The sequence below is a fragment of the Elaeis guineensis genome, chromosome 4 (genome assembly GCF_000442705.2).
Source record: "Elaeis guineensis isolate ETL-2024a chromosome 4, EG11, whole genome shotgun sequence".
Classification (NCBI taxonomy): domain Eukaryota; kingdom Viridiplantae; phylum Streptophyta; class Magnoliopsida; order Arecales; family Arecaceae; genus Elaeis; species Elaeis guineensis.
Window position 1 is genome coordinate 138,843,594 of NC_025996.2, and position 19,278 is coordinate 138,862,871.

Genomic DNA, 19,278 nt, shown 5'->3' on the forward strand with positions numbered 1-19,278 from the left:
TATATATTTATATTAAAATATAATTCAATATTGCTAATAAAATAACTTACAATATATTTTTTTAAAAAAATAGATTCATCCTCTAGGGGATCAAAGTTTTGACATTCTAGACTATTGAAGAATCAACGAATCAAAATATCCAATATTGTTTAAGATGGTTCGTGATATATTGACTATTCCAGTATCTACTATTACATCCGAGTCTGCCTTCAGCATTGTTGGAAGGGTTTTGGATGTTTTTTGTAGTAGCCTATCCCCCAATACAATTGAGGCCTTGATATGCACTCAAGTTTGGCTTCGGACACCTCACCTTATATTGCAGGTTCAATTTTTAAAATATTTATAAACTTTATCATACACTATAGTATTAAAATTTTATAATTTTTACTTTTATTATTTTTTTTATACATAGATACAATCTACAAGATTGAAGATTATGAAATGGCTATTATCATTAATGCTGATGATTAGCTCATGCTGGTAATAATTAACTTTATTATTATGTTTATATTGTTAATTTTTATCTTAAAAGTACTTTCATATTTCTTTGCCTTCTATATATTTTTATGTTTTACTTTTCTTTAGTTGTAATAGGTGCTACATCATCTTGGGAGATCTTATTTACAGCTAGAGTATGGATATCATTCTGATTCACTAATGTTTCTTTTAGTTTATCCTATATTTTCTCAAGCAAGATACTGTATTTTCATGATACTGTATCTAATGTTGCTATATTGTTACAAGCTGGTGCCACACTCATATTGCTACTGCATTTTATCTAATTTGGTTGTTGAATGCTTAAGTTTAGTTTATGAATGTTTTTTTTTCTAAAGTAAAAATGAACATTGTAGCTTGATACAATCTTGAGATATATCAATTATCATCTTTGGCAATAAGTGTATTCTGGAAGGGTTTAACATACTACATTCCTGTAAGTCCATTCTAACAATGCCCAACCAGGGGAAAGACTCAAGCTTCCATGAGACATATTACTAATTGATTTCTATACAAGTTACCTGTTTTTTACAAAAGCTTCCTAGGTTGCAATCTATCAAATTAAGTGACTATGAAATCACATCAACTGAATTGAAAGCCATTGGAACTTCCTGCTTATCTTTGAAAGGAGCTTAGCTTCAGCAAGTGCTCTGGCATCACTGATGAAGATCTTTCTTTTATTGTGTCAAAACATAGGGACCTATTGAAATTAGATATCGCATGTTGTAGTGAGATAACTGATGTTTCACTAGCCAACATCACAAGCTCATGCACATCCCTTACCTCTTTGAGGATGGAATCTTGTAACCTGGTTTCTAAGGAGGGCGTTCGTCTGATTGGTCAACGTTGTCATCTCCTGGAGGAACTGGATCTTACAGATACTAATTTGGACAATGAAGGTCTTTTCTGGTCGTATTGTCAAAAGTTAAAATTATCAATTTTTAAATGTATCAAATCATAGCTTCTAATAATATTTTCTATATGCAGGATTGAAGGCCGTCTCAGGATGTTTCAAACTTTCTAGCCTAAAAATTGGCCTCTGCATGAACATTAATGATGAAGGTCTTGTTCATGTTGGGAAATGTTGTCCAAAACTCCAAGTGCTTGATTTGTATAGGTTTGTGACTCTCTGCTTCCTTTGTGACTCTTGCTTCCTTTGTTCAAACTGTGACTCTCTGCATATTGCTCAGATATAACAGATGATTCATTAAGATCATTATCAAAGTGCTTGAACTTGGACACACTAAAGATTCGAGGTTGTCCTCAGGTCTCATCTGTTGGTATCTCAGCTATTGCTGTGGGATGTCGACAACTCACCAAGCTGGATGTCAAGAAATGCTATGATATTAACGATGATGGAATGCTTTCACTTGGCCGCTTCTCCTAGAATTTACTCCAGGTACAATCGTTGCTTACTTTTTTTTCTTAATGTGCCGGGATGGGGATCTAGATTTTAATACATTTAAATTTGTTCACTTTCAGATAAATTTGTCATAATGTTTGGTAACAGATAGAGGGTTTTTGGCACTAGCGAGCATCAGCTGTCTACAAAACATGACTATTTTATATTTAAGGGGACTAACTCCAAATGGTTTGAAAAATATTCTATGGGCATGTAATAGTTTAAGAAAAATGAAGCTTCACTCATCATTGAAGTCCTTGGTTCCTCAACATATTCTTGAATACACAGAAGCACGTGGATGTATCTTTCAGTGGAGTAATAAGCATTACCAGGTATCTTTGATTTCCTCGTCTGATGAATCTCCGGTACTGATGAGCATATTTTTTGATTTTGTTCTCTCGTATACTTCTTTAAATAGTTGCACTTTTATTGACTTGCTTGTTGTCCACATTTAAGATCTTCATCTTTAGGTTTTGAACAATGTACATGGTAAAAAGAGTACCTGTGTGGTGCTAGATTATATAATTGTATTGATTTCTAACAAGTTCATAATTCATCTAGTACATTATAAAGAAGGTGCACGGTTCTTTTATTTTATTATTTTTATTTATTTATTTTCTATCTACGTGAATAGTTTTCTTGCTTCATAACGTGCTCCATTTAAAAACTACATAGAATTGGACCCGAATCGGACCCGATCCGAACCGGATCCGAACCGAGCCCGTATTTCATAGATTGGAGCTGGGTTATATATGGACCCAACCCAACCCGAATGATCCAGTGGGTGAATAAATTTGGCCATGGATCTGACTAACCCGATCCGATTTTTTATCAGGATAGGTATAGGTCCAATATCAAGACTCGATCAAGGAATCGGATCGGATCGGGATCACTCAGGACCTGATCCAACCTGACCCATTTGTAGGCCTAGGTTTACATAAAAAATTATTTCAAAATCTTAACCATGTTGATGCAAAACTAAATTGAGAATTAAGTGTTGGATTAATTAGATCTAGAGTTGTGATTTAAGATCTCATGACATTGCATAAAACATGGGACATGGGTTAGCTCAAATCAGGTTCTTTTCTTTAATTGAGTAAGACCTAAGGTTAGAATCAAAAAATTGATTAACTATATAGAGAAATTGATTAAGTCTAACTAAATATTGAATTAGATTAATCAAGGTTTCTCTAATATAATATTATAGATGGTCAAGTTCATGTCTTTGAGCAGACCAAATAGACCTTGATTGTGGCTCAGTAGTTGAATCCGAATCATTAGGTTGGTCAAATCAAAATTAATTAACCAATTGATGTCTAAAGTAAGTTTGGTATTTAGACCTGTAGTTTTTATTTGGGAGCGGCTTACTTGGCCATTTCGATGGTATCTAAGATAAGTTTAGCAAACCCTCCCATCGATCTCACTTATCTAATCAATTTGATGAATTAGATTTTGATTTGATCGTTAAGTGATTTGAGTTAGCCCATACCATTAAGGTTGATTAGTATGATTGATCTAGATGCCAGTTCAATCAGCATGACCTAACCCGATTCAATGACTTGGTGAAGTCAGTGGGAGGATTATAGTCTACTGATTGAACTCTTCTTCTCTCTTCTCAAAATTGATTAAACTCTCTAAATTATTAGGTTCCTAAAATGAGCTGGTTATGGTGATAACTAGATCATAACCTCCCATTAAAGTGAATGATAATAGATCCATTATTTATGATTGACATTGCAGGCGCCATCCGTCTGGTATTCTCTCTAAATGATAAAATTATAATTCATCATATGATGACTCTTTGAACTATTTGATGATGGTTAGGTTGATCGAGCCATCCTTGGACCTGATCACTCATTAGGTAGAATCACTGAGTAGGTTCATGTTAATGGTTTGACCTAATCGAAACTTTCCGTAGAGGCCCATCATCTACTGAAATAAAAGTTGAGGCTAAATTAATTACCAGAAGTTGTTTGGAGAAATAATTTATTGAGAACCTACCTATAGGTGCATATGGGTTGACCGAGCCATCTTCAGGCCTATATGCAGTCTATGTGGATTCTACTTATCATGCCCCGAACCCAACATCCAGGTCGGATTCGTGATGGCCGCACACTCCTTAAAACAGGCCCTAAAGAATATGCAAGGTCAAATTAAATCATTACAACTTCAACATCCATAATATCTAATTTTAATAATAACTAGTAAAATTTGTATAATTACAAATTAAATTTCTTCAATCCTCTCATCAGATACTATGACACTCTATCTATCCATCTGCTCATCTGTAAATCCAAGTCATAGCTAATCATCAACATCCTGTATCTTTAAGAAGAAAAGAAAGATGAAAGGGTGTGAGCTTTACAGCCCAGTAAAAATTTTCATATCACACCGATATAATAATATAATCTAAAAATAAGGATAAACAATAAAATATAAAATCTGATGTTCAATGTTCGGAATAATGCAAACATCCATAATTTTTTATCTTGTTAAAATAGATGCATCATCATATGTTAACAGGTGAAATACTTTTTTTCATCAATTATTTCATATCTTATCTTTCATTTTTCTTTTCATAATCACATGATTTTTAACTTTTTCTTTCTGGCTCTGGACTAACCAAGTCTATACCTCAGTCATCATCCGAATCAATATCCACTTAAAAGCCTTTCAAGGCTATTCCAGGATGAGCTCCTGGCCGGCTGTCCCACGTACAAAAGCTCGTAAGAGGCTGTCCCAGGCATAGCTCCTGGCGGGCTGTCCTAAGCATGAGCTCCTGGCCGGCTGATCCACTTGTAAGTCAGTAGAGGCTATCCCAGGCATAAGCTCCTGGCCGGCTGATCCACATAACAAGGCTAGTCCATACCATATATCTCTTTCTTTTCATTTAATCATTATGTGTTGATTTCATCAAATCAATTCCGACTTGCATTATGATCAATTTAAATATGTCATATCCATATAATCATGCCATCAATCTCTAATACATATATATTGACATAACATACTAATGCTCAAAATCATATAAGCAAATAATGGTGTCTCGGATATAGCAAATTCATTGATCTCAAATCCAATGATGCAAAACCAATGATGCAAGATCAACGGTAAAATAGCATATATATTACTGATCATGTACACAGATTCTTACCTTTACCGATGACTGATCCAAGCACAGAAATTAATATTCTTCTTTAATTTATGAATTTTTCTAACAAAATATTTCACTTCACATCTTATGCAGACAATCATATCTCTTCATGATCCTGATCAAATGTAAAAATCATATATAGAGAAAATTATCCGATAATCAATCCTAATAATACAAATCCAGGGCCTCTCTTAGGATTAATCAAAATTAAAATTTATCTAAGTATCTGGATCCTCCATTGGTCCACAAGACTTTTAAAGAGAGAAAATTCATGAAGAGAGAAAATTCTAAAGAGAGAAAGTTTTAGAGAGAGAAAGTGAAGAAAAAATCTTCATATCCTTCAGATGAGGCAATCATGGTCGAGATCAGCAGAGGTCCTATCAGAGTGACTTAATATGAATTAACCATGATTGATATTATCAATTTCGAATATAGATCGGATCGGGATCTAATCTACTGCACGAATTTTGGAGCAATCTCTAATCATCATATTTTTATCTCAAGTTTATCCTAGAGTCTGTGATGTAATCAAAGAGGAAGAGAAAGACTCTAGAGAGATAAAATCCATAAAGAGAGAGAAAGATCTAGAGAGAGAAAATAGAGAGAGAATCTAGAGAGAAAATGGAGAGAGAAAGTAGAGAGAGGAGAGAGAAAAGAGAGAGAGGAGAGAGAGAAAATTCTTTCTTTCTTCTTTTTTTCTCTTTTTCTTTTTCTCTTTTTCTTTTTCTTTTTCTTTTTCTCTTTTTCTTCTTTTTTTTTCTTTTCTTTTCTTTTTCTTTTTATTTTCCTTCTTCTTCCCACGGCCCTCTCTTGTGCTGAAATAGGGGAAGACTGACGAGGTTCCCCCCCAATGACCCGGGCTCCTATAAGGTGGGTGGCATCTGATCGACAGCAACGGAGCAAGGCCGACCGACAGCGAGGTTCGATCGGTAAAGTTTTTTTCTTTTTTTTATATTTCTCAAAAAATAGGGGATTCGTCCCCTTTCTTCATGATTTCCGACCATTGACCAGTTGCCAGTGGCCAAACACTCAAGGGAAGAGAGAGAGAGAGATGAGGGTTCAGTCTCAGGATGAGACACCGCAACCAACGGCATCGATGGCCGAAAAAGAGAGAAAAAGGTTCTGACCGAACAGGAGTTTCATGTTTCATGAAATTTTCGGTGATCTCGACGGCCAGAGAGTAGTCTAAAATCATGGGAAGAAAGAAAAGAGAGAGAAAGAAAGATTGAACCCTTACCTGAACTCCGATGGCCTCTTCGACCTTCGATTTCCGACGAACACAAGAAGAGGGTGCCGCAGCTTCCAAGGGAAAAAGAGAGGAATTTGAGCACAACGATCATCGGTGGAGACTCGAGAGGGAGAGGGGAGGCTTATTTATAGAGGGTCCTAGAGTTTCAAGAGTCCTATAATCCTTCTCCAATCGAGATTCATCGGAGAAGAAGACTCCCAAAGGGAGTCTTCTTCTGTTCCCAATTTTTTTTTTTATGGGCTTGCTTCTATATGGGCCTGGTCCAAGGCCCAAAAGGACTGGATGTTACATTCTCTCTCCCTTCAAATAATTTCATCCTCGAAATTAACTTATATTGTTTGAGATATATTCTAAAAATATATATATACATGCATCATGTCATTCTCACGCTTTCAATAATGTCTTACATATTATTTATTTCTCATGATCTTATTATAACAAAAATTATTTGAAATCTCAAACTCATCCCTTCTTATTGATTTCTTAACTCTTTTTTTTTTCTCGAAGAACAGTAACATTTTGATCTTGTATTAACACACCACAGTTATTTATCCAATACATTCTACTCAAAATTTATAATTATCTCAGACTACCTATGATGGAAAAATAAAGGAAGGTCTTCATAATCATCGATTTCTTTCTTCTCTTGACCTTCCAATTAATTTAATAGATGGACTTTCATCTTAAGAAAACCTCAATCTTCTATGTCATTTCGAGTAACAATATTAAATTTTGAAAAATAGAATCTGTGTCAAGACATTCTAGATTTGAACTAATAACAGAACTATCAAGTTGTTAATAATAAACTTGAGATATCTAAGATTTCTTGACATTATCTACAATGAAGTAATCTACTAACAAAAATTATCTGATTATGATCAGATTAGATCAAAATCTATAGCATCCTTTCATTATCAATAAAATTCTTTCTTATTTATAACTAATGTATTCTATAATATCTTTTGATTTAAAGGATTAATATTTCTAATCAATTTAAACCATCATGCTTTTGCTGCACACTCTGATCTTAATTTATTAAATTATATAGGTTTATCAGAAGATAAGAATATCCTTGTATGTTAGATCAATCAAAGATAGATTCAACTTTCAAATTTAACTTAGAGCAAAACTTTAAGTTTCTTTATCTTTACTATCTGTTGGACATAGTATATCAAAATTAAATCTTGATCCACTTCTTATATTTAAAATTAGTACATAAGTTTCATCACTCTTTAAGAATCAACATATTTAGAATCAATTGGAGTTAACCTTAGATTTATCTTATAATCATTTAGATAATTTTCAAATCAATCTTTCTTTTTAAAAGAATTAATTCTAACTTGACAAACTAGAAGAACTCAAGCCAACATTCTTATAAGTAGAATCAACTTAATTATTTCTTGTCTAGCTCTCTTCATCACAACCCTTAGCATCAATAAATAAATCCATACAAATTCTTGTCCCTTATATAGGTTATTCAAAATTTAACAATAACAAGATACCTTAGTTCAATTCAGAAATCTGAACTTTGATTTGAATAATTAATACAATTCACTATCTTCAACAATCACAAAAAATTAAAGAATCTAATCCAAAGATGGTAAGACGAATTATTAAAGATTTCATCATAATGTATATATCATATTCTAACAAAATTATTTTTTTTCATATTTAATTTAACAACAATATCAAAATATCCTAGATCCACTTAGAAAAGCAAACTTTTGACTTGAAATTCAATGTAATTTAAAAGATCAAAACAATCACATCCAAATATGATATTTTTAAATAACTAAAGATTTCACCAAGATGTGTATCTCATATTCTCATAATAAAATTCAAGTATATTTTTTATCTAAAATTGAGTTTCATATATGACCTCTTATGGGTTCAATACTCAAAAATATTTCTCCCTCATATGATGAAATTTCTTCTTAGACCACATCCTAACTTTCTTCTAGTAAATTTAAAATTTGTAATGCTCAGATAATTAACATCAAAATCAAAAAAGTTATCATGATCTCCACTCATATAAGTTTAGCATTCCAAAATTATCGAGTATTCCTAACATAACATATCAATACCTTCCACTTTCTTCTAGGGTCAACTCTGCTTATATTCAGATCATCCTACTAATTGAAATTCAAGATATAACTCGTCAATTCTATTATAGATATCATATGCCACTTATGCATAAATTTTATCTTAATATCTATTGATTCAAAATCTAATTACTAAATCATTTATTTTATGTCTATCATGTTCTTTATGATCATAGTCTAAGTTCAAATATCACTAAAGTCATAATTTCAAATAGTTACAATCTTAAGCTCAAATATCACTTAAATCATATTCTCTAGTGATCATAACCTAAATTCTAATATCATTCTATTACATTCTTAATGATCATAAACTTAAACTCTGATATTATCTATCATACTCTATTGATTATAATCTCAGAGTTTTGATATCACTTATGTCACAGTCTTTAGTGACCTTAAAGTTTTGATACCTCTTAAGTCATATGTATTAGAAGATTTGGTCAGATCTGATGGCTGAAGAGTCCAATTGGATGTGACTCTGGTGACGAGTCCTACTGGGACTAAGACTCTGAGGGAGAATCTCACTGGGACTAAGACTCTATTATTATGAAGAATTAATTAGTAATTAGATTACTAATTGACTCAATTTGATTAAGTAAAGAGCTTTGGATTAAGTCTAATTGAATTAGATTCAGTTCGACTCAGATTGAGTTTGATATAATCAATCCTGATTACAATAGAAATTTGATCTTGATTTGATCAGAATTTGGACTCGATTAATTTTTAATTGAGTTAAAAATTTGATGATATATTTAAATTTTTAATTGGATTAAGTTTATTTCTATCAGTGGATTAAATCCAAATTTGATTTGGATTAGAATCAGATTAGAAATGAAGAGTTCTTATCAATTTGGACTCTATCCTTATCTCCTTGCGTCACACTTAGACTCATGCCCACATCTCCACATCAAATTGGATTTGGCTTTACCTTTTTGATGTCAAAGTAGTTGACCTAATAAGGGTGGGTGATAATGATTGATGAGTCATAATCTTATCTCCTTTCTAATTCTAATGCGATCCGAATTAAAGATAAGATGTAAATTAGAAAAAAGATTTTTCAAACAAAGAAAGTTGTTGGTGCCAAATTAATTTTTTCTTATTTTTTCTAGAGAGTTTTTGAGCGTGTGAGATACTAGATCTCCTCCCCATGCCAACTCTCAAATCTGAAAATTTTTGGATGCCTAAAAAGGTTTGTGGCATGGAGAATATGGTGCCCTTCTTTGGATGAAAACCCTAATTCCTATTCTATAAAAAGGGGGGCTCCTCTCTTGGATGTCCCATCATTGGTTCCCTTGTTATTTTTTTATTTTTTAGAGCTCTTCTCCTTCTCCTCTCTTCATTCTCCAAATCTCCTCTTACTTTGGAGTGTCCAAGATGCTTGAAGAAGAAGGAAGAGATCAGCTGTCGAAGTTGCTTGCAAGCTAGCACCTCCAAGCCCCTGATCTGTGCCAATCTTTGCGTGATTTTTTTTTTGTAGAGGCTAGATGACTTCATGTGGTTGTGAGCGACCTGAGGAATACCTTCTCTAACCATTGGACTAGAGGAGATCAATATCAAATTAGTTTGGTAATGATTTCTATCTTATCTTGATCATAATATTCGATCTAATAGTTAGATCTAGGATTTTAGTATCGATGAGATCGATATGTATTTTTATTTTCAGATCTAAAGTGCATATTTTTCATATCATAGATTATGGGATGGTAGTCTAAATTAGATCTTATGCATGTGATCAAGATTAAATTGTTTAATCTTTTCTTTCTACTGTATAAAATTTTTAAAATTGCATGCATAGCACTACCACATATTTCCTTCACTCCACCACTAGCATCCTCCACCATCATTGAGAAGAGGGATAGGAGGTTCGAGCAATGGGGTGTGGGGGCGGTGGTGGGGTTTTTGCAGCCTGCTGGAGGATGGGGCTTGCTGGTGACTCGATCGATCTTTAGCAGGCTGAACTTGGTCTTGGACCCAGGCCGGACCAAAGGAATACCTGAGCCCAGTCTGAAAGACAAACGAGCTCGAGAATTATGTCCAAGCCCAGTTTGAACTATTTCAAGCCTAGCGGCCCTAAGCTCAATCTGAAGTCAGGTCAACTCAAGCCTTATTCCAGTCCTATACCTTGTCTCTCTTTTTTTCATTATTTCTATCATTGATTTTTCACACATGGATAATTGGTAAAGGACCGACCACCATCTTATCTTTCCCTCTAATCCAATTTAACAATCTTGCAAATCAAGATGAGTGTGGAGCACTAGATCAGTGATGCACATGTTCTAGGAATCGATCCCATGATTGAGGTGATAACTCTTTCCTTGATTCCTAGATTATGAATAGATGATATTAGGAGAACTAGTTTAGATTTGAGATGTGTATCAAAATCTTGGCCATTAGTCAAATGGATCTGGAGTCCTATCCTTGATGTAGATCTTTTTCTTATATGATTAATTTTGAGTGGGCCCCATAATTTTGAGGACCCTTTAGATGCTCGACTTTTAAATAGTAATTTATGTGCCTTAGATGTAAACCTAATCTTTGATTACAATTATCTAGGTCGTGCATAATATATCTTGATGATAATTTCGATCTTGTGACCTAAGGTAAGTTCCCCTATCTAATATTTGATTATATATATATATGAATTCATTGACAGAAAGATGTTAGTTTAATTTAATAATAAATAATATCTATGTATATTTTGAATTATATTATGTATGTTCTGTATAAGTAAATTTTGAACAATCAGATTAAGCATTAATTGAAATTTCGTGAGCATGAACTATCCTCTTTTACTATTTTTAAAAGTTGTTAAATTTATTGATTATGATGTATCCTCTCTAGTCTGATTGTGATCATACGATTTAAGATCTAGTCTCCTTTTGGATCTCCAATGGGCGATCACTGGCGTATGTTGGTTGATAGTATGTTGTAGTCAAGAGCTAGTTTCTTCTTGGACCATGTCAGTAGAGCGATTACTGGTACATGCTACCTTAGGCATATTTTTATGTGATTTCAGAGCTAGTTCCTTTTGGGCCCCTAGTGGGACGATCACTGGCGCATGCATCGATGAGCAGTATATTATAGTCAGGATCTAGACTCTTTTAGGGCTTGTCATGGGCTGATCGTGACCATAGTCAAAAGGCTATGAGAGAGAGAGAGTTGAATAGTGATTGGAAGTTATATTTTTTTATTCTTTTATTCAAATATGTTGATAATTTTGAATACATGTATACTTTATATTGCTTAGTATGCTCTAAATTATAAATTAAAAATCTTAAATTATAATCTTGAGATTTATGCATATAATGCCTAATCAAATAGTGATAGAGGTGACATACCTGACTTTTAGCTCACTCATATTTTATTATTTTTTTCAGATGCCAACATCTAGTGCGGATGGGATTGTGGGCTATGAGTAGAAGGATTGGGACCTTGAAGTATTTTCTTTTATCTAAAAACAAATGTATTGAATTAGATTTGAAAATAAGGTTAGACTTGTTTATCTAATTAAAGATTTAAGTATTTTAGTTTACTTGTACTAGTACTACGTAAATTTTTTTAGAACTTGCATGTTTTTTTAATAAAATTCTGCAGAATATGCAGCCATCTATCATGTGCTCACTGTGATAGTTAGACGGGGTGTGACAGATTTACATCTATAAATTTTTCAAGATTGATATATACTAGTGTGTTGTTGAAGAATGATCCATTCATTCTTTTATCTCAAGCTCGACAAGTATTTTTTATACAAGACTTGAAAGATAAGAAATGAGATATTGTTATTAGAATAAAATCTATGGATTTGTATGGCATGGGAAAAGGGTTGTATCAGAATATGATGAGACTTATACATAGTGTATGCCTTATAATTTTATCTTTGCTGGTAACCTAAATGCTGTAAGTGTGGTTATGACAGATACTGAAGGAGAGAATATTGTTTGATTCTTAATCGGTAAGAAATATTTAAAATTATGATACATATTGTATGAAATATTTTATTATGTTATTATGTTCATTTAATAAATATTTTTTATTATTAGTAATTCAATCACTGTTATATTTAATATCTTATAATTTATGTTAACTAATTTTTATTTCTATTTATGCATACTAGATCATAACATACCTCAACGGAGATGATTCAGTGGTGTTGAGTTTCAGACTTCCCATGCTGCATCATCTTCTTATCAGCCCCAGCAGTCAAATGTTGGTCCTTCCTCATCTGGCACCTGAGCCCTAGCATGATCCTCCTACTGATTATCAAGACAAGGACATCATTATGGATAAGTTGCATATTCAGGATAATTTAATTGAAATATTATATCCTCATGATTATTGAGATTTAAATATTAACTTTCATATTGATTTTATTTCAGGTCATCAATAATTAATAGTTCTGAATATGTTTTTTCCTCCATTTGAGAGAGTAAGAATAAGATGCTAACCTACATAAGCAAGAGATGTGTGGCAGCGAGCTGAGGGTGAGAGGATCATCGTCAAGTGCAACCATATGGGACAGCCTATCAAAAGGGCTGGCAATTTATCGATAAGCTTTTCAAGATTGCTTGCATGGAAGGATTAGCTCTATTTGCTCAACTATGCAAAATGCAATAATGTACTTCATACAAATAAAATTGAGCTTCTACAAGTAATATAAATGAAGAAATGAACTTATATTGTATGTTAATTTGCTAACCATCATAATTAACTATTTTGATTTTATATTTTTATCTTTTTTTACTTTATTGTAAAGCAAACTTGTGCTCTCTCCAAGCAACCATGATTGGATGTTGAAGTCCCCCAATTGAAAATAGAAAGAATATAAGGCAAGCTGAAGGGACACTATAGTAGAGAGGGTATGATAGAGGAGAATATTACTGGTACTTGTCCTCTTGATGTATACCCTCATCATTGGAGGGTGCTTGTTCACTATTGGTTCTCCGAGAGAGGGCAGGTTGTGTACACTGATCATATCTTATCTTTTGTCATTTACTAATGTAGATAGTATATATGTACAAGATATATCACACTACTTTATTTCACAGACATATTTTGATATTTGTAGTACTGCACGAGTAGATTAGTCGGTTCCACATACATTGAGGTCCAAGAGTTATGCACAACATAGACAAGAATTCACATGCTTCTTTCAAACTCTTTGTTGGACTAATTTGATTTATATAGATATGCTTATACTTTGGTTGATGTGAGTCAAAATGCTTGGATTTTCAGCTTACACCTCTCCCATTGGCCGACCTAGTCAGTATGGAGGTGGACGATCATTTGCAAGTCTTTGACTTGATCACTACTGATGATAGGGGCCATAGAGCACAAGATGTCATCCATCTCCTTGATGGTCAGCTCATTGATCGGACTCTCGCTATCTCAATTTTCATCCATCGGAGCTAGGACTTGAGGCTATGAGGCTGATGGTATTGCCTTAATTTTCCTATGAGGGACCTTGTCTAGATGTGCAGGCTAGTGTCGGATAGGAGGATTGATGCTGCTTGGATCTGGAGAGTGACTATTCATCCTAGGATAATGCTCTTTCTTTGGAAGGTTGCTTGGGATCAGTTTTCTATGCATATGTTACTCAAAGATGGGGGCATGGAGCTTCCAGTTGTTTGCTCAATTTGCAGACTAGGGTAGGAGTCGATGGAGCATATATTGAAATTTTGTATCTAGGCATACATGTGTGCTTCAATTTTTTTTTTAAATAATACAATAAAATAGAAGATTAAAATATCTTTTAATCTAAATCATGCATACATAAAATAAAGAACATAACGATCTACTTCATATGCTGAAATTGAACACATACTGAATTTTATGCTGATATTAAATATGTGATCGAATCACATATCTGTTTCATAAATTTTTTTTTCAAATCTAGATTTGGAAGAAGGTAGGTTCTTTCTTAGCTGCACAAGTACCCGATCTTTATAGGTATCTACTAAAGATTAGTCTGGAATAGCCCTCTATGGTGTTGATCTTTTTTTCTAAGAATGATCATCCTACGAATCTGAACGAAGCCTAGATCACGATTAATTCTTTGATCCTTTCCTCAATCTTTTTCTTCTCTTTCTTTCTTGCTCTTCTTTTCTTGGTTATACAGCAACCAATCTCTGAAAATCAACCACAAAGAGGTGCCGCCCAAGCTTCCTTGGATATGGAGATGATGGACACCCAAGCCCCTTTGGGCATTGGAAATAAGAGGGAGAAGAAGAAGAGGCGTGGGGAGCTCTTAGGAGATGTGTGGGCTGTTGAAAATCTGATACTAAGAGCCATAGAGAAGGATCCTTTAAATAGATAAAAGGTTTGAATCCTATTCAAAATCAAATAGCCCCTTAATACAAGTCCTACTTGCATTAGAAATCCTTATAACTTTAGATTTTTGATTACCTTTAGGAGATCCATGAGGCACCAACTCTTGGTGCCTTTTAACCCACTTTCTCACTCGCCATATGGGGCTTAGGAGATGCCTCTTGCTGGTCCTCCATGCCCTCAATCAATTGGACATGTCCAACTTGATCAAATCAAATGGCATCCCATACAAACAGTCAAGGAATTTGATTAAGGGTTTAAACCCTTAATGCATACGATCCAAAATCCTAGGCACCCAACAATTAGAGCTTAATAAATCTAATTTATTTAGATTATTAGCAGATAATTAACTCAAATTAATCTTATCAAATAAATAATTTAAGTACAAAGAAAAAATTAGATTCAACCATGTGCTTGCAAAGTTATCCTGAATCTAATAGGATTTCTCTAAATCCAATTGAGACTTCATAAGCCCAATTGCATATTCCAAATCAAATCTCTTTATTGTATGACCCCATAGGTTCAATTCTATCTGATAGTAAGATATATCATGATCTCTATTATAGTATCATTGATACTTTTTTCAATGGATCAAAATGATTTCACTCTAACTCATCAAGAATTGTCGATCTTGAGCAACCCTAGTGAACTCTCATAATCCACCAGTGATACCTAGCAGTATGTAGTGGCAATCCAGTAGAATAGAAATAGAATCTCAAGATATAGTTTACATGTGATTCAGTCCCTCTATCGTGAGTCTCGATTAGTTGGCAGGTCATGGATAAATTATCAAACCTCATCATCAGTCATATGATAAATTCGATTAGCTCAAGTCTAATTATGATCCTCATGAAAACTCTTTTTCATTAATCATACTGCTGTAGCCACAGACTCTCAGACTCAGCCTCTCAAATTTTATAAGACTACTCTTTTCTATCAAGATTAATAGATTTCATTTAAATGTGCATCCTACTTCTATAGTGGACCAACTATCATCAACATCCACTATAAGAACTTATCAAGATTATGTTTATGTGTCAGTCAAACTGTAGCAGCCACACTGCGAGCAACCTTGTCATTATAGGTCAAAGAACCATTTACATAACTACAGCATCAAGATGATCACTGACGATCGAATAAAAATTTAAGTGATCTTTCATATGATCATACTCTGTACTAGTTATTCTCTAACAATTATCTGCACTCGTCTCTCAGTATCTCTATATTATAAATTAAAAACTCATCTATCTCAAAAGAAACGATCTGTGTGTCAGTCTATCTAGATCGATCACATTCTCATAATGATACTATGATCAGGAGTATTTAGGAATTATATATATGTCTCTAATTCTCAACACCTTAAAAATATATATTGAAAATGTTAATTCTATGGATGATTCAAGGATACATCTCACTTGAATGAAAATAAAACTTGCCTTTTTATTGATCAAATCAATATTTTAAGTATAAAATTATATTTTAGAGTTATTACAATGTGTCTGTCGTATTGACTTTTGGGATATACATCTAACAATCTCCTACTTGGACTAAAGTCAATTGGCCACTAATCTAAGTCCCATCTTCTCAAGGTAGACTTCCATCTTTGGCTGGCTCAATTACTTTGTCAATAAATCTATCATGTTATCTGTGGAGTCTATTCTTCGTATCTCGATATTTTTTTTTTCAAAGTAGTCGCATAGGATATGAAACTGTCGCTCGATGTGCTTCGATTTTTTATAAGACCTCAACTCCTTAGCAAGTGCTATGGCTCTATTGTTGTTGTAATAAAGTGGTATAACATCCGATGTCATTACCCCAAGCTCTGCGATGAACTTTTTGAAGTAGAAGACTTCTTTTGTAGTATCCAAAGTAGTGACATATTTAGCTTCTATGATCGAATCTGCTATGATAGATTACTTAAAACTCTTTCAGCTGACTGTGCCACCATTGCATACGAATACATATTCTGACATAGACTTTCTATCATCAAGATCTGACATGAAGTCTGAATCAGTATACCCTTCGACTCGTAATTCAGAACCTCCTCTAAAGACCAAAAACAAATCCATAGTTTTTCTCAAATAGTTAAGAATGTTCTTCATAGCTATCCAGTGCTCCTTATCCAGATTCGACTAATACCTGCTTGTGACACTCACAGCAAGGACAATATCAGATCGAGTATACAGCATGACATTCATGAGGCTTCCTATGATCGAGGCATAAGGAATCCTACTCATATGTTGAACTTCCTCAGATGTGGTCAGACACATCATCTTGGAAAGACGAATATCATTCCTAAGAGATAAAAATCCTCTTTTAAAATTTTTTATGCTGAATCTCTTTAGCACTATCTTTATATATAGCTTTTGTGGCAAGTCTAGCATCCTTTTAGATCTATCCCTATAGACTTTTATTCCAAGAATATAGGATGCTTCTCTTAGATTTTTCATGGAGAATTTTTTGGACAACCATCTTTTGATCGAGGTCAGCATGAAAATATCATTCTCAATGAGAAGAATATCATCCATGTACAATATGAGAAATGTTATTATGCTCTCATTGACCCTTTTGTATATACAAGGCTTCTCTTCATTTTTTATGAAATCAAACAATTTGATTGCTTCATCAAAATGAAGATTCCAACTTCGAAAAGCTTGCTTTAATTTGTATATGGATCTTTGCAGCTTGTAGACTCGATGATCACCATCACTTGATGTAAATCAAAAGGCTACTCTATATAGATATCTTCCTTAAGATATCTATTTAGGAAAGCAATTTCATATTCATCTGTCAGATTTCACAATCATAATAAGCAGCAACAGCAAACAGAGTATGGATAAATTTTAATATGGCTATGGACAAGAAGATTTTTTGATAGTCAATATCTTCGTGCTGACTATAACCTTTTATCATGAGCCTAGCTTTATAGGTCTCTACCTTACCGTCGGTACTTATTTTCATTTTGTAGATTTATTTATATCCAATGGGTACTATACCCTCGGATGAATCCACTAAGGTCCATACTTGGTTCGAATGCATTGAGTCAATTTCTGACTTCATTACATCTAACCATTTTTTGGACTCGATGTCAGACATCACCTCGTCAAAGGTATTAGGATCATCACTATGATCCTTATCTTCCGTAAGAAATATTTTCTTGACTTCCTCTATAAATATACCCATGTACCTTTTAGAAGGATGGAAGATCCTGCTAGATCTATGAGGTAGTAGAGAAATATCAACTACTGACTCATGAATAATAGGTTCTTGAGGATCCATAGCTCTTTGCTCATCAGGGACCTTCTCTTCAAGCTCAACTAACCTTCCACTGCCATCATACTGGATAAACTATTTTTCTAAGAATACAACATTCCGACTCACAATCACATTATGATCTTATAAAAAATAAAAGTAATATTCCATTGATTCTTTTGGATACCCAATAAAATAAACTATTATAGATCTATCCTCTGATTTATCAGCCATCTATCTTTTGACATAGATCGGATATTTTCAAGTCTTAAGATAGCCAAGACTCGATTTTTTTACCGTGCCATATCTCATATGGTGTGATAGAAATGAATTTTGATGGAACCCTATTTAATAGGTAAATTATAGTTAATAAAGTATGTCTCCAAAGATATAAAGATAAATTAGTGAAGCTCATCATGGATCTGATTATATCTAGTAGGATCTTATTCCTTCTTTTAGATACCTCGTTGAGCTGAGGTACTCCAAGAGGAGTCCATTGAAAGACTATGCCGCTGTCCTTAAGATATCTTAAAAATTTTTGACTAAGATATTTACCTCTTCGATCAGATTGAAGAATCTTAATGAATTTATCTATTTGTTTCTCTACTTTATTTTTAAATTTTTTGAACTTTTCAACGGCTTTAGACTTATGTTTCATCAGATACACATACTTATACCATGATAAATCATCGGTAAAGATGATAAAATAGCTATAACCATCCCTAGCCTATAGATCAAATGATCCACACATGTTGGTGTGTACCAAGATAAGTAATTTAATGGCCCTTTCCTCATGTCCCATAAAAGGTAACTTGACTATTTTTTTCGAAGGCAAGATTCATAAGCTGGATATAACTCTGAATCAAAAGAGTCAAAGATCCCATCCTTTTCTAGTTTGTTTATCATGTCCTCTCCAATATGGCCTAGTCTATGATGCTATAAGTACTTTTGATTAATTTTTTGGGTTTCTTTTGACCTACGGTACTCACTACTTGCTCGTTTAAATTCACATTCGCATCAATATGCAAGTGATAAATACTGTCAATTAAAAGATCATGTATAACTAATTTATTTCATAAATAAATAAAAAAAAAATTATTAAAATTAAAATCAAAACCATCTTGTGCTAGCACAGACACGAAAATCAAATTCTGAATAGCTATAGAAATAAAATAACAGTCTTTTAAATCTAATCTAAATCCTGACAGTAATCGAAGAGAATAAGTGCCAACAGTTTCTACAGTAATTTTTGCTCCATTGCTAATCTGAAGGATTATGTCACCTTTCCTTAACCTCCTAC

The 19,278-nt window shown here is 33.4% G+C and overlaps 1 pseudogene; it reads left to right on the forward strand.

The window, feature by feature from the left end:
- The first annotated feature begins 154 nt into the window (after positions 1-154).
- Positions 155-14,715, forward strand: LOC140850873 (F-box/LRR-repeat protein 3-like; annotated as a pseudogene).
- The last annotated feature ends 4,563 nt before the right edge of the window (positions 14,716-19,278 follow it).